Below are 16,156 nucleotides of genomic sequence, written 5' to 3'. Positions count from 1 at the left end.
AAATAAAAGTTCTCGTTGTGTGCGAGGGATAAAATTTTTTACAAATATTATATAAATTGTAATAGAGAGCAGAGAAAAAAAAGAAAGAAGGAGAAACGTGAAAGAGAGTCGTATTCGATGTAGCAACCCCCATATCCTTCCGCTCTGACTAACTTAATTCGCGTTAGTGCGTCTTGGAAAGTGCAGTCAAAGTGGGCTCTTATTACTACATCTTGTCGCCGCCGGCGAAATTTCCCTAGTAAATCCGTGCCGGAGTTGTTTGGCCGGCTCGTAAGAACGAACGGACCGCGGCGATGAAAAGCGAAATGAGGCAAAGGATGAAGAAGAGGCGATGGCAGAGAGAGGACCGGGAGCGGATGAGGTATCGTTTCGGATGCTCGAAAGTCCAAGTGGCTTACAAATCGCGAATTTCCGTCGCGCCGGCAGCATTTCCGCGTTTTCCGTGGATACGAGTGCGTATCTGCGAGATAGAAAGAGAGGAAGATTCTAAAGAAGGAGAAGAAATTCTCCTCCCTTTTTGCCTTTCCTATGGTCGTCATCCTCGTTCCCGAATACGAATAGACGAAAGCAAAGGAGGACGATGGAGGCTTGGAGAAAAAAATTCGATAGACGACGTATCGATAGTTGTCGACTCTTGTTGGAGAACGGGTAATTAAAGCATTTTCAAAATTAAACTTCAGAAATGTAATTAAATGAACTTTGGGTACTCAAACAATGTAGCAAGCAAGTATGTGTGTGTGTGTGTGTATGGTGCAGACTAATTAATGAAACTCTCAGAACTAGAGTGAGAAGTGAAATAGGGAAAGCTATGGACGGATCGAATCTATAATTTGTTGAGTCAGTTTTAAATAGAGTTTCACATTTAAGGTAGACGTAGAAAACTTTGGACACATATGATACTTTAATATCTTTCAAGCTCGCGATATGCGATTCGCAATATTTTTACATCTCTCTGGCGAGTAAATATTAATCAAATTATATATATTTCAAAATCGTCAAAATTTTTTAAAGCGATATTTTATCTCTTGGGTTTGTTTGAACTAGTCATTTGGATCCAACTTTCATATTACTATATCAAATTTCTTTTATATTTCTATAGTTAAATTTTAGATGTCCCTATATATTACATCTAAAATTTAGTTATCATGTCTAAAAAATTTAGCTACGATAACTAATGTTTTTAACTATAATTTAACAAGAAATTCTCTATCAAACTATAATTTAAAAATATTAGTTATCATGGTTAAAATTTAGACGAGAGGTAATATAGAGATACTTAACATTTAGCTATGGTAATTAATATTTCTTTTCATGCATAAATGATTCTAAAATAAAATAATAAATTGCTAAAGTAGCCTTGTGCCATATTTAGACCAGTCGATATATAAGAAACGCGCAACTTACAATTTAACAAATTTGACACTTTTCCACACGCAATCTCGAGAGACAAAGAAGTTTCGCGCTATTTTTCCGCGCGGATATAGCAGACCGTCGTCATTGTTGGAGTACATCCCGGGGCTTGAAAAATCGCGCACATTGATGGGATTAATCTGCCGCCGCAGTCGACTGTCGTCGGTGCTTTTAATGTGGAAAGATATTCCTAACGGACGCGCGCGCGCGTATATACAACGTTATATATAACAATGCCGGGGACATTTCCTTTAGCTATCCAGCCGTTCGCGAGCGAGCGGAACAGCCGTCGCGAAGAAACGCAAAAAGAACTGCAGCCGGCAGAAGAGCTATGAGAGAAACTGGGGCCATCAAACAAGCGCGCGACGAGGAAAATGCAGAGGAGATCTACGAGTGTCGGAGGATCCGAGGATATATGACATTTGTGAGATTTCTCTTCGCCTTTTTTCGCCTTGGAATTAACTCGCCGAAAACTGAACCTTTGTTCGGTACTCGTGAGACATTGATCAGAGAGAGTTATTCCTTTTGTTAATTTTTTTTAAACTCGTAGATTTTTGGGGAAAAAAATGTAAACATTTTTCAAAAAAAAAATGAAGACTTTCCGTTCGCGTAAAATTAAGGAGCGCGCAATTTTTACCAGCGAAAAACGTTGATATAAAAATAAAATGAAAATTTCACCGGCAAACGTAAGAGAGGAAAAGTATATAGCGAAAAGAGCAATAGAAAGAGGAGAGGAGAGGATACAGATGAAAGATTAGAGCAGTCGCACTATCTTTATTGCCCCAGACCACATCCGAGAGAGGTAATACCTTTTGAAAGAGTTTATTTAGCGGCGACGATGGGTTAAAGCAAGGAGGAAATCTCGATCGTCGTTCTCTCGATGCCATACCGTTTGATCTCCGATTCGAACGACAAGTTCGTTAATTGGCGAAGGGTGAAATGACTGACTTCTGGGCGAAGAACTAATTGATCGCTCGAATGAAGGGAGAGGAGGGAGCGATAGAACACGAGGCGCGGAGAGGTGATTTAGCGCTTTTTCGCGACGAGCTAAGATCGGCCAGCCGGTAAAAATAGATCGTCGTCGACAAAGGGGAGACCTTTATCGTGGCCTGGCGATAGGGACGAGTTTACGGACTAGTTGTGTGCAATAAAGGGAATAGGGTTTCGCGTGGCGAGCAGGAGGAGGAGGAGCGCGAGAGCGCGCGCGTCGCGAAAAACGATGAAAAAGTAAAATCCCGGCCGGGATTCGAGCCGCGGCGCATAAAGGGTGCAGTGAGAGAACGACGAGAGGAGAGATGCGAGCGAGCGTCTCTCCTGTCTACTGATCCGGACGAGGAGCCGGAAATGCGGTCGGGATATAATACAGGCCTACCGCGCGCACCGGCCATTTTGCGCGCTGTCTTCTGGAATCGATAGCGCTCGCGTTTCATTTTGTTTTTTTTGCAAATCGAGATGTTATACACTCCAGAAGCTCTCTGAAGATGTTAGGGATATATTAGAACTTTTAATAAGGCTATGCATGTACTTTGTCACGTGCCGGATGTTATTTGTAATCGCCGCGGGACGATCAGCTGATTGTGACAGATGTGAATTTTTGCTAATCATATATATTTTTTTATAATGTAATTCTTAATGTTATATTTTTTATTTGATTGTGTGTGTAAACTATACAAGAGAGATATAGAGAGAGAGGATCGCTATTTTTATTAATATATTTTTGTCTGATTTTTTAAATTTTCACATAAAAACGCTTAGTAATAAATAAGATACGTGTTAAATACCGAATAATTTATATTTCAAATATAATGGTTATTCCTTTGGATTAGAGCTAATGGCACAATTTGCGGAATCGATCAGCGTAATCTCCGGCGTATCGAATCTGGTAGTGTCACGGAGAACTCTGCTCCTTGACACCACAAAAAGTTCGATATAAGGTGTATTTGATTCGCGAAAAGGGCAAAAAAGCGCAGTGACATGGCAGGGGATAGGGTTTTGTTAATAAAAAAAAAAGAGAAAACTCGGATAAGATAGAAGTGCGAGGGGAGGGGGGGAAGAAGGGAGCAAACGCTACTATCAATCAAACAAAACCTGTCTGAGACGAAAAATCGACAAGAGGTCCTTCTTCTTTCTAGAGAGGCACCGAAGGAACATACGACCGCGTGGCAAGGACATACGACCTCCTCTCCTGGGTGACCCGCTTTCTCCTTTAATCCCGAAAAAAGCCTCGTTCATACGAGATGCTGAGGATCAAGCGAACGAGATTGGATATCATCTAACACTCAGACGTTTATTTTCAACTGGCTCGTGTAATTAAAAATATTACACACGAAAGACACACCGATGTTATAACGCGTATCGATTGTTTATATTCTGTGTTTTCCCTGTCTAAAAAAACATGTTAAGTCGATTTTCGCAAATACTGTTGCCTCTTTTCCGCGATGCTGATTGGCTGTTTCGATTTGCGTTGTGCATTATATTCGTAATATCAAGAGGCTGTCTTCGCGAGGGTTAATAGTTTGACAGTTTGTTCAAAATAAAATTAAATAAAATATGTTTTAAATAATATGTTATAATACTTTAAACTCGATTAATAGTTTGACAGTTATCAGCTGACTTCTGTCAAAAAATATTAATCGAATTTAAAGTATTATAACATATTATTTATTACTATTTTAATATTTTTAACATATTATTTTAAAATATTAAAATAATAACATGTAAATAATATGTTATAATACTTTAAATTCAATTAATTTTTTGACAGAAATCAGCTGATAACTATCAAAAATATTAATCGAGTTTAAAGTATTATAACATATTATTTTGAACAAACTGTTAAACTACTAACCCTCGCGATGACAGCCTCTCGATGCTACGAATATAACGCACAATGCGAATCAAAACAGTCAATCAACATCGCGGAAAAGATGCAACAATGCTTGCGAAAATCGACTTAACATGCTTTTTTAGAAAGGGATGTTTTAATATTTTAAATTCGATTAATATTTTTGACAATTATCAGCTGATTTTTGCCAAAAAATATTAATCGCGAATAAGATATTATAACATATTTAAAATATATTACTATTTTAATATTTTCAACATATATTATATACCCCCATTAGCGCTATAGAAATATTATAAAGTAAACAATTTCTCACTCACCGATACGTGCACAAGCTGAGTTGTAGTACACAGCACACAATGATCTGAAAACAAAATATTCATATTATGTATATGCATATGTGTGTGTCGAATATCTCATAAACATGCAGTTTAGAAAAACATGTAGTTTAGAAAAAATGTTTTTATTTTGCATACCTCACAGTTGCCCCGCTGTCGCCCGATGCCTCCCCGGGCCTCCTCCTCCTCCTCTCTTGATCGATCGTCATTACTCCTTCGTAGCACTCGCGAAAACACGAATAATTACGATTGTCCGAAACTTTACACGGCACTCCCGACGCGCGACACTTTATACGGCATTCCCGACACGACGCGTGAATCGCAATGCTACCTGTAACAAATAAAATACATACATATTAGAATAATCTTATTATTTCGCATTATAACATACACAATATAAATATGTAAACTAGAATTAACGATAAATATATCCACGGATCGCAACACATTCGCGTGCGCGACAACAGATTAAGTTGGGTTAGGTTGGCTAGAGATTTTGCATCGAATTTTTCGCGAAATATGCGTTTCGAACGATTACGCCTACATATTAACGTTGAAATTATGATATGCGATTGATAAATATTACAATACAAAGGTTAGAAATCGTTTCTAATGATTGTGCTTACTAATTAATCACAGCGGGACGCAGCTCGAACTGTCTGATACTCGCGGCGTTTCAGTAATGGCCGCTCTTCGCTACAAACATCGGCAACTTCATTCTAATAGCGCGCGCGCGATACTATATACATATGACTTAATATTAATAATTAATTAAAACACGAAGGAGATTCGTTCGAAAAGATATGGCTTTAGAAAGAAAAAATATTAATCGAGAAATAAAGTATTATAACATATTATTTATAATATATTACTATTTTATAACTTTTACCATATTATTATTTTAAAATTTAATTAGCAACTTTTCGCTTTTTTTTAAATCAGCTGATTAAACCGATAATTTGTTAATTAATTTTTAAAATAATAATGTTTTAAATAATATGTTGTAATACTTTAAACTTGATTAATATTTTTGACAATTATCAGCTGATTTCTGTCAAAAAATATTAATCGAAAATAAGATATTATAATATAGTATTTACAACATTACTATTACAATATTACTATTTTAATTTTTTAACATATTATTTTAAAATTTAATTAGCAAATTAACGATTTAATCAGCTAATTTCTGTGAAAAAATATTAATTGAATTTAAAGAAACTTTATATTATTTTTTAAAAAATACCATTCTTTTAACATAAAATCGAAAAATGCCGCGTGCTTGTATTATTCTAATTCATATAAATATTAGATAAATTAATCAAATTAATCTCTGTAAGAGAGAGAGTCGAGAGACCGGAGGAATAAAAGTTAAATTCGTTCATTTTTAGCGATCGAATTTAGGGAATAATTTTAAACTCCTAGACACCGTGTTCAATGTTTATATGGAAACGAATCTATGGTAAATATGGTCGCCTTGAGAATAATTCGGCAGAAGGACGGGCACGTGGCAAATCTCGCTAGACACGCGCGTTTAGCCATGAATATTGCATGAGATTCGAAAAGCCATACGTTTCCGCGAGGCGGAGAGAAAAAAAAAAAGCTTATCGTGCGACATATATTTTTTTTCGGAATAAAAAAACCACCGTGATAACTGATAACCAGCGATAATCTACGCTTCCTATTGTGCATGCGGTCACGTTGCGCAATCGCGGCCGCTTTTATCGGTGCAAGAAACGCCAGAGCGTCGCCGACGATTAAGAATCCCCGGCGACCCTAAACCTCCGAGTTAGGGCGAGCGAAAGCCGCGGTCGCAAATCACAGATTCGCATCGCTCGGTTTCCCGATAGGTCACCAACCACACTAGCACACACCGCCACCACCCACAATTCAATCACATAAATATCGAACGCCCGCGCGCGCGTTGCCAGCCTTGAGATTCCATTCAATAACGGGTGGTCGTACGAGAGCGAGAATCGGCGACGCACAACGGTCGGGAAACGTGAAACTTATGTCAAAAAGGTTCTACCTCGACAGGAAATGAAATATCCAGAAGGTCAAAAAAATTTTTATTTACGAAAAAAATGTCTAAATATCTTTGTATATCTATATATCGCTCGATAAATGAAAAGGATAGAAATAATCGCTTTTTAATTTTCATGTTTATTATTATAGAATTGATTGGAATTTATTATTTATTATAGCTGCATAGAAATTCGGATATGACGGATTTAAATATTTAGCGGCGCAAAGTGATCTCGGAAACTTTCATTTAAGTGTGCTGTCAAAGAATTAAAAAATTCCGAGAATCTTTACATTGAAAAAAAAGGTGTTAATTTGACTAAATACGTTTAATTCTTTATCATATCTTTAATTGATCAAATATGATGTACTTGACTTAAATACTTAAATATTTCAACTAAAGAAATGATAATGAACTAAATTTATTTACTCAAATTAATAACTTTTTTCAGTGTGAAAAATATTAAAAAATCTTATTAAAAAATTATTAAAATTCAATTAATAAAATTAATAAAGCTTTTAAAGAGAAAAAAAGAAAGAGAGAAAGAGAGATGAAATGCCAGTAGAATTTGTACGATTTTATTTTACGATGGCATGTGCAGAATTCGCGAACATAATGCATTGTGATCAAAGTTTCGTAAGATGAGGGACAATGGAGGGAAAAAAGTCCGAAAAAGCGAAAGTCTGCTGGACGAGACGATGCCCGAGAGCTTTTATTCCCGGGTATTAGCATAATAATTGCGAGATTGGCGATTCAAGTCCGCGTATGTCGCATACACACACATATATACGATATGTGAAAAGCTCCGGTTTCACCGAAAAGCCGATCGTCGCGTCCCCGAAGACGGATACGTTCGTAGTTTTTCGGCTGTTTTGGAGCTACCCGGCGGAAAAGAAGGTTACGACATGGAATTCGCCGGCTAACCCACTTGCCGGCTCCTAACCGGAGATATAACCGACGTTGCAGTCGTCTTGCGGACTCTCGACAGGACTGTATTCGGAAAGAATGTGCAGAAGAAACGATATAAACTAATGCAGAGATTGATGAATTCATCACTGTATATATAAATAATTTCAAAGTGAAATGAGCTTTGAACGTAGTCGAATATCGAAACTTCAAATAAACAAAAGATTTGCGGGAAAGCTGTATGAAACATGTTTCAGTTCTTAGATTCACTGTAAAAAATAATTAATAATTGAAAAATAAATAATTAAATAAATAATTAAAAATAACTAGAATAAATAATTGAAAATAAAAACTGCTTTAAATAATATTGAAAATAAAAAAATCTTGGCATAAAAATTTAATAAATCTTTTGATTAAATTGCACGCAAATACACAGTTTTTCTGCGGCGGTTATTATATCTGCTCTCATGAATAAATTAAATTTGGATTCGAGTCTTCTTTAATATAACCGACTGACCATGTTTTCGCCTTGTTTTCTCAAATCGACCTCAAGTGTTGATGAAGAAAAGCAGTTTTTCCTTCAATCAAATCGCACTGGGCGCCGTATGGCTCGTGATAACCTATCAGCTTGGAGATAACCGTGCGGCGTTTATCATTGGATTAATGGAATATTACTGTTTAAGAGAATTAATATCGCCTTACGAAGAGAGATACCGAGAGAACTCTGCCAGCGATTCCGCAAGCGAGGAATGTCACGTCCTAATTACCTATTGCACGCGAAACGCATTTACTCGATAATAAAGAATCTCGGGAATACAATGTGAAGATACTTTAAATGTCAACATAAATTCTGCGACACTTGCAATCTGCAAAATTAGCGTGTTTTCCGTATGAGACCGTAAAAAAGAACTTGTAATTATCTAAATCCTTAATAATATTAGCGTGATGCGACACTGACATTTAATTTGTGCTTTGATTAGATAAAACAAATAATAATTTATTCCTGAACACGAATTTATCAGCTCCAGACAGCTAGATATAGAGAAATAGTAATATTTAGAAAATAATTTAAATAAAGCGTATACATTAAGATAATTTATAATTTTGTTATTGGCACACAATTTATTTCACACGAAATAAAATAAAGATATTCAGGTCATGTTCGGAATCCGACTGGAAAGCTATTAAAAGCTATTTAAAATTTTTCTCGCGTGTACACTTCGAAGTTGCAGTTTGATATGAACGAAAATGATTTTTCGGACTCTGTATATTGATAGTCGCACTCGTTGTGTCGTTATGCGACGAAACTGCAACGCAATCAGGAAGTCATCAGACACTCCGATAAGCATGGAACGCGTTACTTGATACAAATTCAATGGCATCGAATCTTTTGCGTGGAATCGCGGTCGTGCGACATTTCTTAGAATTAGTCCGACGTTGTCCTAGATTTCAATTCAATAAAACTGGCGATCGTGTTATTTTCTTTAAAATCTTTTCGACGAAGCGTAAAACTTTCTATAAAAGAGAAAAATGTGTGTATGTTTTTATTAAACATAAAAATATAAGCAGAGTAAAACAAAGAGAGAAAGAGAAAGACAGAACGTAGAATGTTTTTAGATATTAATTCTGCAAAGTAATGTTTGTATGCAGGCGATAGGGCGTTCATCTATACTACATAAAAAAAAAAGAAAAAAAGAAAAAAAAATGCAATTGCACTCACGGCGAGCAATATAACGCAGCTTGGAATAAATATCGCGATAACCGCCTCACAACGTGGAGATTGCACTTATATTTTGCAGGTCTATAACATAACAATGAAATTGCATTTGCGACCGATAACAGGTGCGCGAACGGTTTACGAAAATACGCGTAAGAATTATATTGGAGTCCTCATACTTTTCATTCGCGATCAGGAATATTGTATTTTTTTGCCGCGTCATTTCTCGACAGCGACGAAATTTTCCGCGACGACTAACGATGGAAGAAAGTGAGAAAAGAGAGCGAAATCTCGTTGACGATGACGACGACGACATCAGAAGAGGGGGAAAGATTAAGACAAGCAGCGGAATCGTTATCAATGGTGTCAGGGTCCCGTGGCTCGTTACCGCATAACTATCCGGATATCCGATCGAGACCCACACACAATCGCGCACACAGAGCCATTCGATCGCGCTTACTCGGATTAAAGTCGGCCGCGCGCGATTGTGATTGGGGTAGTTAAGGCGGTCCCCGCCCCCTATAATCCATTGTTTCACTGGCCGTTAATTGTTATCGCTGTTGCGCGGTACAATAAAAATTACATTCGATCGCAAAACGAGGCTGATAAGCCCTCTCGTCTCGCTACTGCAGCCGATTATATCGGCGCCGATAAGGTGGCTCATCCCCGATATGAATGCAATTCTCAAGTTGTCGCTACATTTTCGGTAATATATGACATTTAATTGCACGAGAGATGTGTATTCTTATACATTTCCATAATCTTTCAATATTCTTATTTTTTATCTGCTATTAATTCTCGCTTTAACACACATGCACACAATTTAAGAATTAATCTGGAATCCAAAGTACGCGTTTAAATCTCTTTCCATTTGAGGAGATTAAAACATTTTTATTTTGTATTAAATGTTTCATTATATCTTCAGAAGAAATCATTCTTTATATATGGACAGAAAATCTCGAGATACAAATAGGGAATTTATTTAATATCGTACGAGCATAAAGAAATTTGTTAAATTAATTTATATCGTAAATATTATTACTGCAGGTGCTGTTTCTATATCTGACAATCTAAAAATATTCTACAAACCTCTTATCTCTTTGATATTTGACATACTTGTGGCAATTTCGGTAAAAATATATTTTTTTTAGCACGTGTAAGTGCACCTGCTCACTTTAATCGATTATCTTGACCGATGCCTAAGTTTATCTAATGAAAATGCGAGTCTGAGAGATGCGTGCTTCTGTTACGTAACTGGTTATTGAGTGAATACGTCGCTGGCTAGAAAATAGGTCCGATCGATTGGAAACGGAATGAGATTAGTCAATTAGATTACATTAGTGATACTTTCAACGGAACATTAAATCCTGAAAATTTATAACGATTCTAGAAATTTTTTAATTTTATGCGAAATTTATAGATTAAGCAAAGTATAAATTACATGTCATACATAAGCGATTATACTCATCTGAAAAACGCACGTGCACATTACATGCATATATAATTCAAATAGAAATTTTAAAATTAAAATAAAAAATTATATATATAAGTTTATTTAAAAGATATTATATAATATAGAAATTATAAAAAAGCAATCACACTCTTTCTTTTAAACAATCTAATCTTTTTTTCATTACAAATAAAACATTTCTCAAACGAATATTTAATTATCTCAATCACCCTTATTGCGAGCTTATTGTTAGTACAAGAAGCTGTATGAGCTTTCGAAGATGCAGAACTCATCGATCGACTTGTCGTCGATCAATTTTTCCAGATTTCGATTAACTTGCGCGTCCTTAGAAAAAAAAAGGAATAATCGTCCTAGCGTGCGCACTCTTGAAAGCGACACTCGTTTGTAACAGTTAAGGGAATTCGTCGTCGACGAGCCGGGCGTCGCAACGTCGTGTTGGCATCGGGGATATCCATCAAGCTCCCTAAACGTGAATTACCACCGGTTCTTTCGACCTAGAGGATTTCCGAAGAAGCGAGTGGCAGTCGGCGAATGGCGGGACAAGACTAAAGGAACGCGGAGAATCCGAAGAAGAAAGGATGGCTGTCAAAAGTTGCTTTGCAAAGGGAAGAGAGCCATCCACCTTTTCTTGCTCCTCTTTCTCTTTTCGCGAGTGTTTCCTTTCTTTCTCGCTGTACCGGATTAAGTAGAAAAATCGATGACTTCTGATCCGCGAACTGCTTGAAGAATTTGACAAAGATGTAATTTATATATTTAAATATTAATGTGAAGGAAACTTGTGTTCGACTCTGTTTATAAGCTATACGGATAATTTTCGAAGAAATGACTTGCAGCTTTAGCTCGGGTCACTTTCGTGCCGACAGTGACGAATAATGGATATTCTCGAGTCAACGAGGGAGAGAGAGAGATATAGATACGATGGAGCGATGGAAGACGCAGGTCTCTCCTCGCGATAAATTCGCGCTATATTTTTCACGGTGGAACCATCTCGTGCTTCTACGTCCTCATAACCGGCACAAATTGCACAAAAATACTGCCACGTATAAATTGCGGCGAAATCGGCGAATGCGCGCGCCGACAAGTCCGGGACTCTCCCGTATCTAATTTGAGCGAAAGCCTTTCCCGTTCCTCCGTATAACCGCATCGTCGTCCCTTTTCTTGTATATCGTATACTCGTCCAAGGACGAGTACATCTCCGGATACATTTTTAACCCTTCCCGAGAAAAATTACGAAATTACCCCGGAACCGTCTCTCTCCTCGCTGTATTTTAATCTTAACTATAAAGAATAATATTTGAGGGGGCAACAAGAGATTAAAACGGCGATTAAAAAAAAATTTTTTTAAAAAGAAAAATTAAAAAACTTGTTTTGATAAAATTTTTTTAATGATAAAATCCCGCTGCGCTGAGAATGATACTTTAGATGCATCCAGATTTTCGGGAATTGCCGGCCTAAGGGAGAAACTTCGGAGAAGAAGCCGCGCGATCAATTATCTGCACCTATGTCGCGGGGTGAACTTTCGAACTTTCCGGAAATAGGAAGATCTGCCGCGCGTTTTTCTATTTGCCGATATCTTAGTCGCGATAAAGAGCAGCGGGGCACTGGCCGAGTCGATAAAGGAATCTATTACCGCGGAAAATAGAAGGAAAGAGGGAAGATTCACGAAGCGGGGAGATGCTGGCTCCGCGACGGAATATCTCGGAATTTTTCAGCTCTCCCAGCTATTACAATATAGTGTTTCTTTATCTGCGCGATGATACCGCGAATGTCGAAGGAGGGGGATTCGCCCTTTCGTTTCCGCCCAGGAAGATCGGTAGTTTTTCTCAGATTTTATTGGTAGCGCATCGCCAGGACACACAGCGCAGTTATATTCGGTTAATATTGACCGCCACTTTCCGATAGTGCTCATCGCGGAATCGCGGAGCTGTATTTATGATATACAGTTACGGAAGAGACGAACGATCGCGAGTATCTCGGATTAAATTCTGCGAGAGCTTCGTCGCGAGACGAGCCATCTCTTTCGCTTTTCGAGAAGTTACATATATAGCAGCGAAAAGAAAGATATTGTACATTTTCATAGATATTTCAAATATTGCAATTTTATTCAATTTTTTATTTTTTCCTATTTTATTCGAAAAAGTTATTATGTTGCAAAGGCTTCATTTTATATTATTTCACAAGACTAAAAAGTAACTGTGTGTGAGATTCAGAATTTTCGTAAATAAAAGCTTCTTTTCCATATAAATTTCTATTAATATTTATAAAAATTAATTTTTTAAATATATATTATATATTATATATTATATAAATATATTTTAATTATATAATTTTAATAATATTATAAATATATATTTTTTTTAATCTTAAATTTGTAAATATAAATTTTTTTTATATATTCATAATTATGAGACTAGACGATCACAAATTCTTATCAAATATTGAACCTTTACTCGAAAGTACTAATCCAGGAGAGATGACTCGCTTCACTTAAGAAAAATTACTTCTCTCGATTTTGTCCATCGCGAATGGACAACTTCCTTCTCCTCCTCCTCGCAATTTTCCCGAAAAACGCTGTTAACATTCAGTTTCGAGGGAAACGCACTCGGCAAAAGCGATATATCTGTTACGATCGCGTCCGCGAAATTCGTGCAAATATAGCTTTCCAAAGGAAGATCTCAAGAGCCGCGAATCGTCCGCTGCGAGACTCGGCCGAGACGAGATGGCCTTTCCTCCCTTCTATCTCCAGCAGCAAGGAAATGGAGAGGAAACTGATCGAAGCTGTTAACGTAAATACGCGAATGGATGTACGCGATCGGAAATCGGGATTAGTGAATTGGCTCACTGTTTCTCTCTTATACTTTTTCTGCGGCGGAAAAAGAGAGAAAGAGAGAAAGAGTGCGCTTCTTTCTGTGCTTCTTTCTCTCTTTTCTTTCCTCCTTCCCCCCAGAAACTGTCTTTTCGCCTTCTCGATCCTATCCTGCTCTATTCTGATATCTTTTTCGTTTTCTCCCTCTCTCTCTCTCTCTCTCTCTCTCTCTCTCTCTCTTTCTCTCTAGTTCTCTTCCGGTTCATCACCGAGCGAATTGAGCGTTCGATCTTACATTTGGCCGGCAATCTAGATTTCTGATTTGAGTGCTCGCAACTTTCGAGCAGTGGAATCCGTTTTACTTCTCGCTCGGTCGCTCGTGACTTCCGGTCTCGAGCGCGAATTAACCGAAGCTCCCTTTAGTCTCGATCGCGAGTTAATTCGCGTCTCCTTCGCTCCGATCGGCGAAGAATATATCGTACGTTAACTTCGCCAACTTGGTCGTGTGACGAGAGAATAATCGAGAGTACGAATAAAAATTTCGCGTGATACAAATTATCGGTATTTGCATGAAAGTCACGATCGTTCTCGAGAAAAAACCAGACATATCAGATTATGCAGAATACAGGTAATCCTTTTGCCTAATTAATATAATAGGTTCTTTGAGTTCACGTGTAAAAAAAATAGGAAAAAGATTATTTTTCCGAAAAAATAATTTAAAAAAATTAATTATAAAGTGGAGAGAAAAAATGAAAAACGTCTGTTTGATGTAAAAGCGAAGTCTTGCTGCGCCACTTGTAACGGATCACTTTTACGTCAGCACGAAACGAGTGGCCTGGCTAAAGTGCATACAGGTAGGCGGTGCGTGGGTGTACACGTGCGTGTGTATGTGTATATGTATATATGTACATGTCTCCAGCCATAAGCAACTGCACACTCGATCCTTCTTCGATCGTTCGGCAAATGCTTTTTACGAAATTGGGCTCGTCAATGGAATTGAATTAATGTATACCGAGAGAGAAAGAGAGAGAGAGAGAGAGAGTTATATACGCGGATTGGTGGGATGGTCTTGTTGGCAGTCTTCTTCATGGATGTGATCGGTTCTCGGTCATCATCTAATCACCTGAGAGCACAAACGTCGTCGCCGATGTAAAACGATACCGCTTCTCTTTTGCGAGCTTTTACGCTCGCAATCGCTGCCAAACTTTCGACTGACGTTGACAACTGTTATTACGTAACGTAGACGCGATTATTTCGGAAAAGAGCGAGGATTTGTTCGAATAAATCAAAGAAATAAATTGAGAGCCAAATTAAAGAGCTTACTACACAACAGCGATTTAAATGATTTTTTTAGGAATAAAATTTAGTCCAAATTTAATTTTGTGTCGATTAATCATGTCAAATTTTTTTATTAATAGTCGGTCTATAATTGTGAGAAAACTAAAAATCGAATATTCGGAAGAACGGAGATTTATTTAGATTTAGATGTATAATTCGATTGCATTGTATACTTTCAAGCGAGATTTGATCAAATTAAACATGAACCATCGCGAATTTTCTAATAAGAAAGCGGTAGAGAGGTTTAAATCTTCAACGCGATACCTCTGCTAAATTATATCGAGGCGCAAGTTCAAAGGGAACTCGAGTTTACTGTAGACTAAAAACCGAGGTCAAAGGGGAAAATCTCTATTGCCTTACTAAAGAAATGCTTTTGTCTAACTTGAGGAAGTACTCATTCAACAAAGTTCACTTGGTCTATTTGCGAAAGAGAAGTGGTTAAAAGCGTATAATTTAATTAATTAATCAATAAAATATAAAATAAATTAATTAATCAATATTCGGCGCGATTAAATATGCACGATGCATTAAGAATGCACAACTATAACATGATCTGGATACACACATTCGTTAAATCACTTTCTCAGATTATATATTGATTGACGAGGTTCGCATTCTGATTTTAAAATTATATAATCATGTGTGTGTGAAATCAGAGTTGTGTGTCAAACAGCAATTACTTAATGTACATCCTCTGTTGACGTTGAAACGTGTTATCGTTATCTCGGGCGTGATTATGAGGTCTCTTTATGGCGCGATGAAAATCATCAGCGTAAGACACGCGCGTGGTTTCGACCTGTCCGCAAACCGCAACTTTAGTAACCGCGTCCTTCTGATAAGAAAGACTTACAGAAGCGTGAGAGATACGCCATGACAAGATAAAAACCACGTCCGTAAAAATTGATGTAGAACCCTGTTTCCTTCCGCGATATTTATACGGCTATTTATAATCGTTTCCCGTCTCGCGCATGGCTTCAAAACACATTGCAATATGACGAAATTATTTATGTAACGATGAAGTACATAACGATAGATATATTTCTGAAATCGTTACGTACGATATATCTTTATATTTCTTGGACAAACTAATCGTGCTGTATTTATTAATATTTGGATTTTTATATCCTCGCATATTTCGAAAATTTATTTATTAATACATGTTTAATATTATATAGTATTATATTAATATTGTATAATATTATATCGATATTACATAATATTATGTAATATATTATATAATTTTTGTATTATACATATATATGTATATATATATATATATATATATATATATATATATATTAT

The 16,156-nt window shown here is 36.9% G+C and overlaps 2 protein-coding genes across 2 annotated transcripts in view; one reads left to right on the top strand and one right to left on the bottom strand.

Annotated features, from left to right (window-relative positions):
- The window catches only part of Gukh (NHS actin remodeling regulator GUK-holder), a 199,329-nt gene extending 194,494 nt beyond the window's left edge, over nucleotides 1-4,835 (bottom strand). Inside the window, exons 1-2 of the mRNA XM_083051088.1 lie at nucleotides 4,732-4,835; nucleotides 4,576-4,619 (exon numbers count right to left, since the gene is read on the bottom strand). The gene's annotated coding sequence lies outside the window, so the exon portion shown is untranslated. The remainder of the gene's footprint in view (nucleotides 1-4,575; nucleotides 4,620-4,731) is intronic.
- Foxo (forkhead box, sub-group O) overlaps nucleotides 1-16,156 on the top strand; it is a 120,384-nt gene that overhangs the window by 94,086 nt on the left and 10,142 nt on the right. The window lies entirely within an intron of this gene.

Source organism: Prenolepis imparis, unplaced genomic scaffold (genome assembly GCF_030444845.1).
Source record: "Prenolepis imparis isolate NDT839.2.m4 unplaced genomic scaffold, iyPreImpa1.0 SCAF_12, whole genome shotgun sequence".
Classification (NCBI taxonomy): Eukaryota; Metazoa; Arthropoda; class Insecta; order Hymenoptera; family Formicidae; genus Prenolepis; species Prenolepis imparis.
The sequence above is the reverse complement of the archived record's forward strand: the minus strand, read 5'-3'. Positions and strand labels throughout refer to the sequence as shown.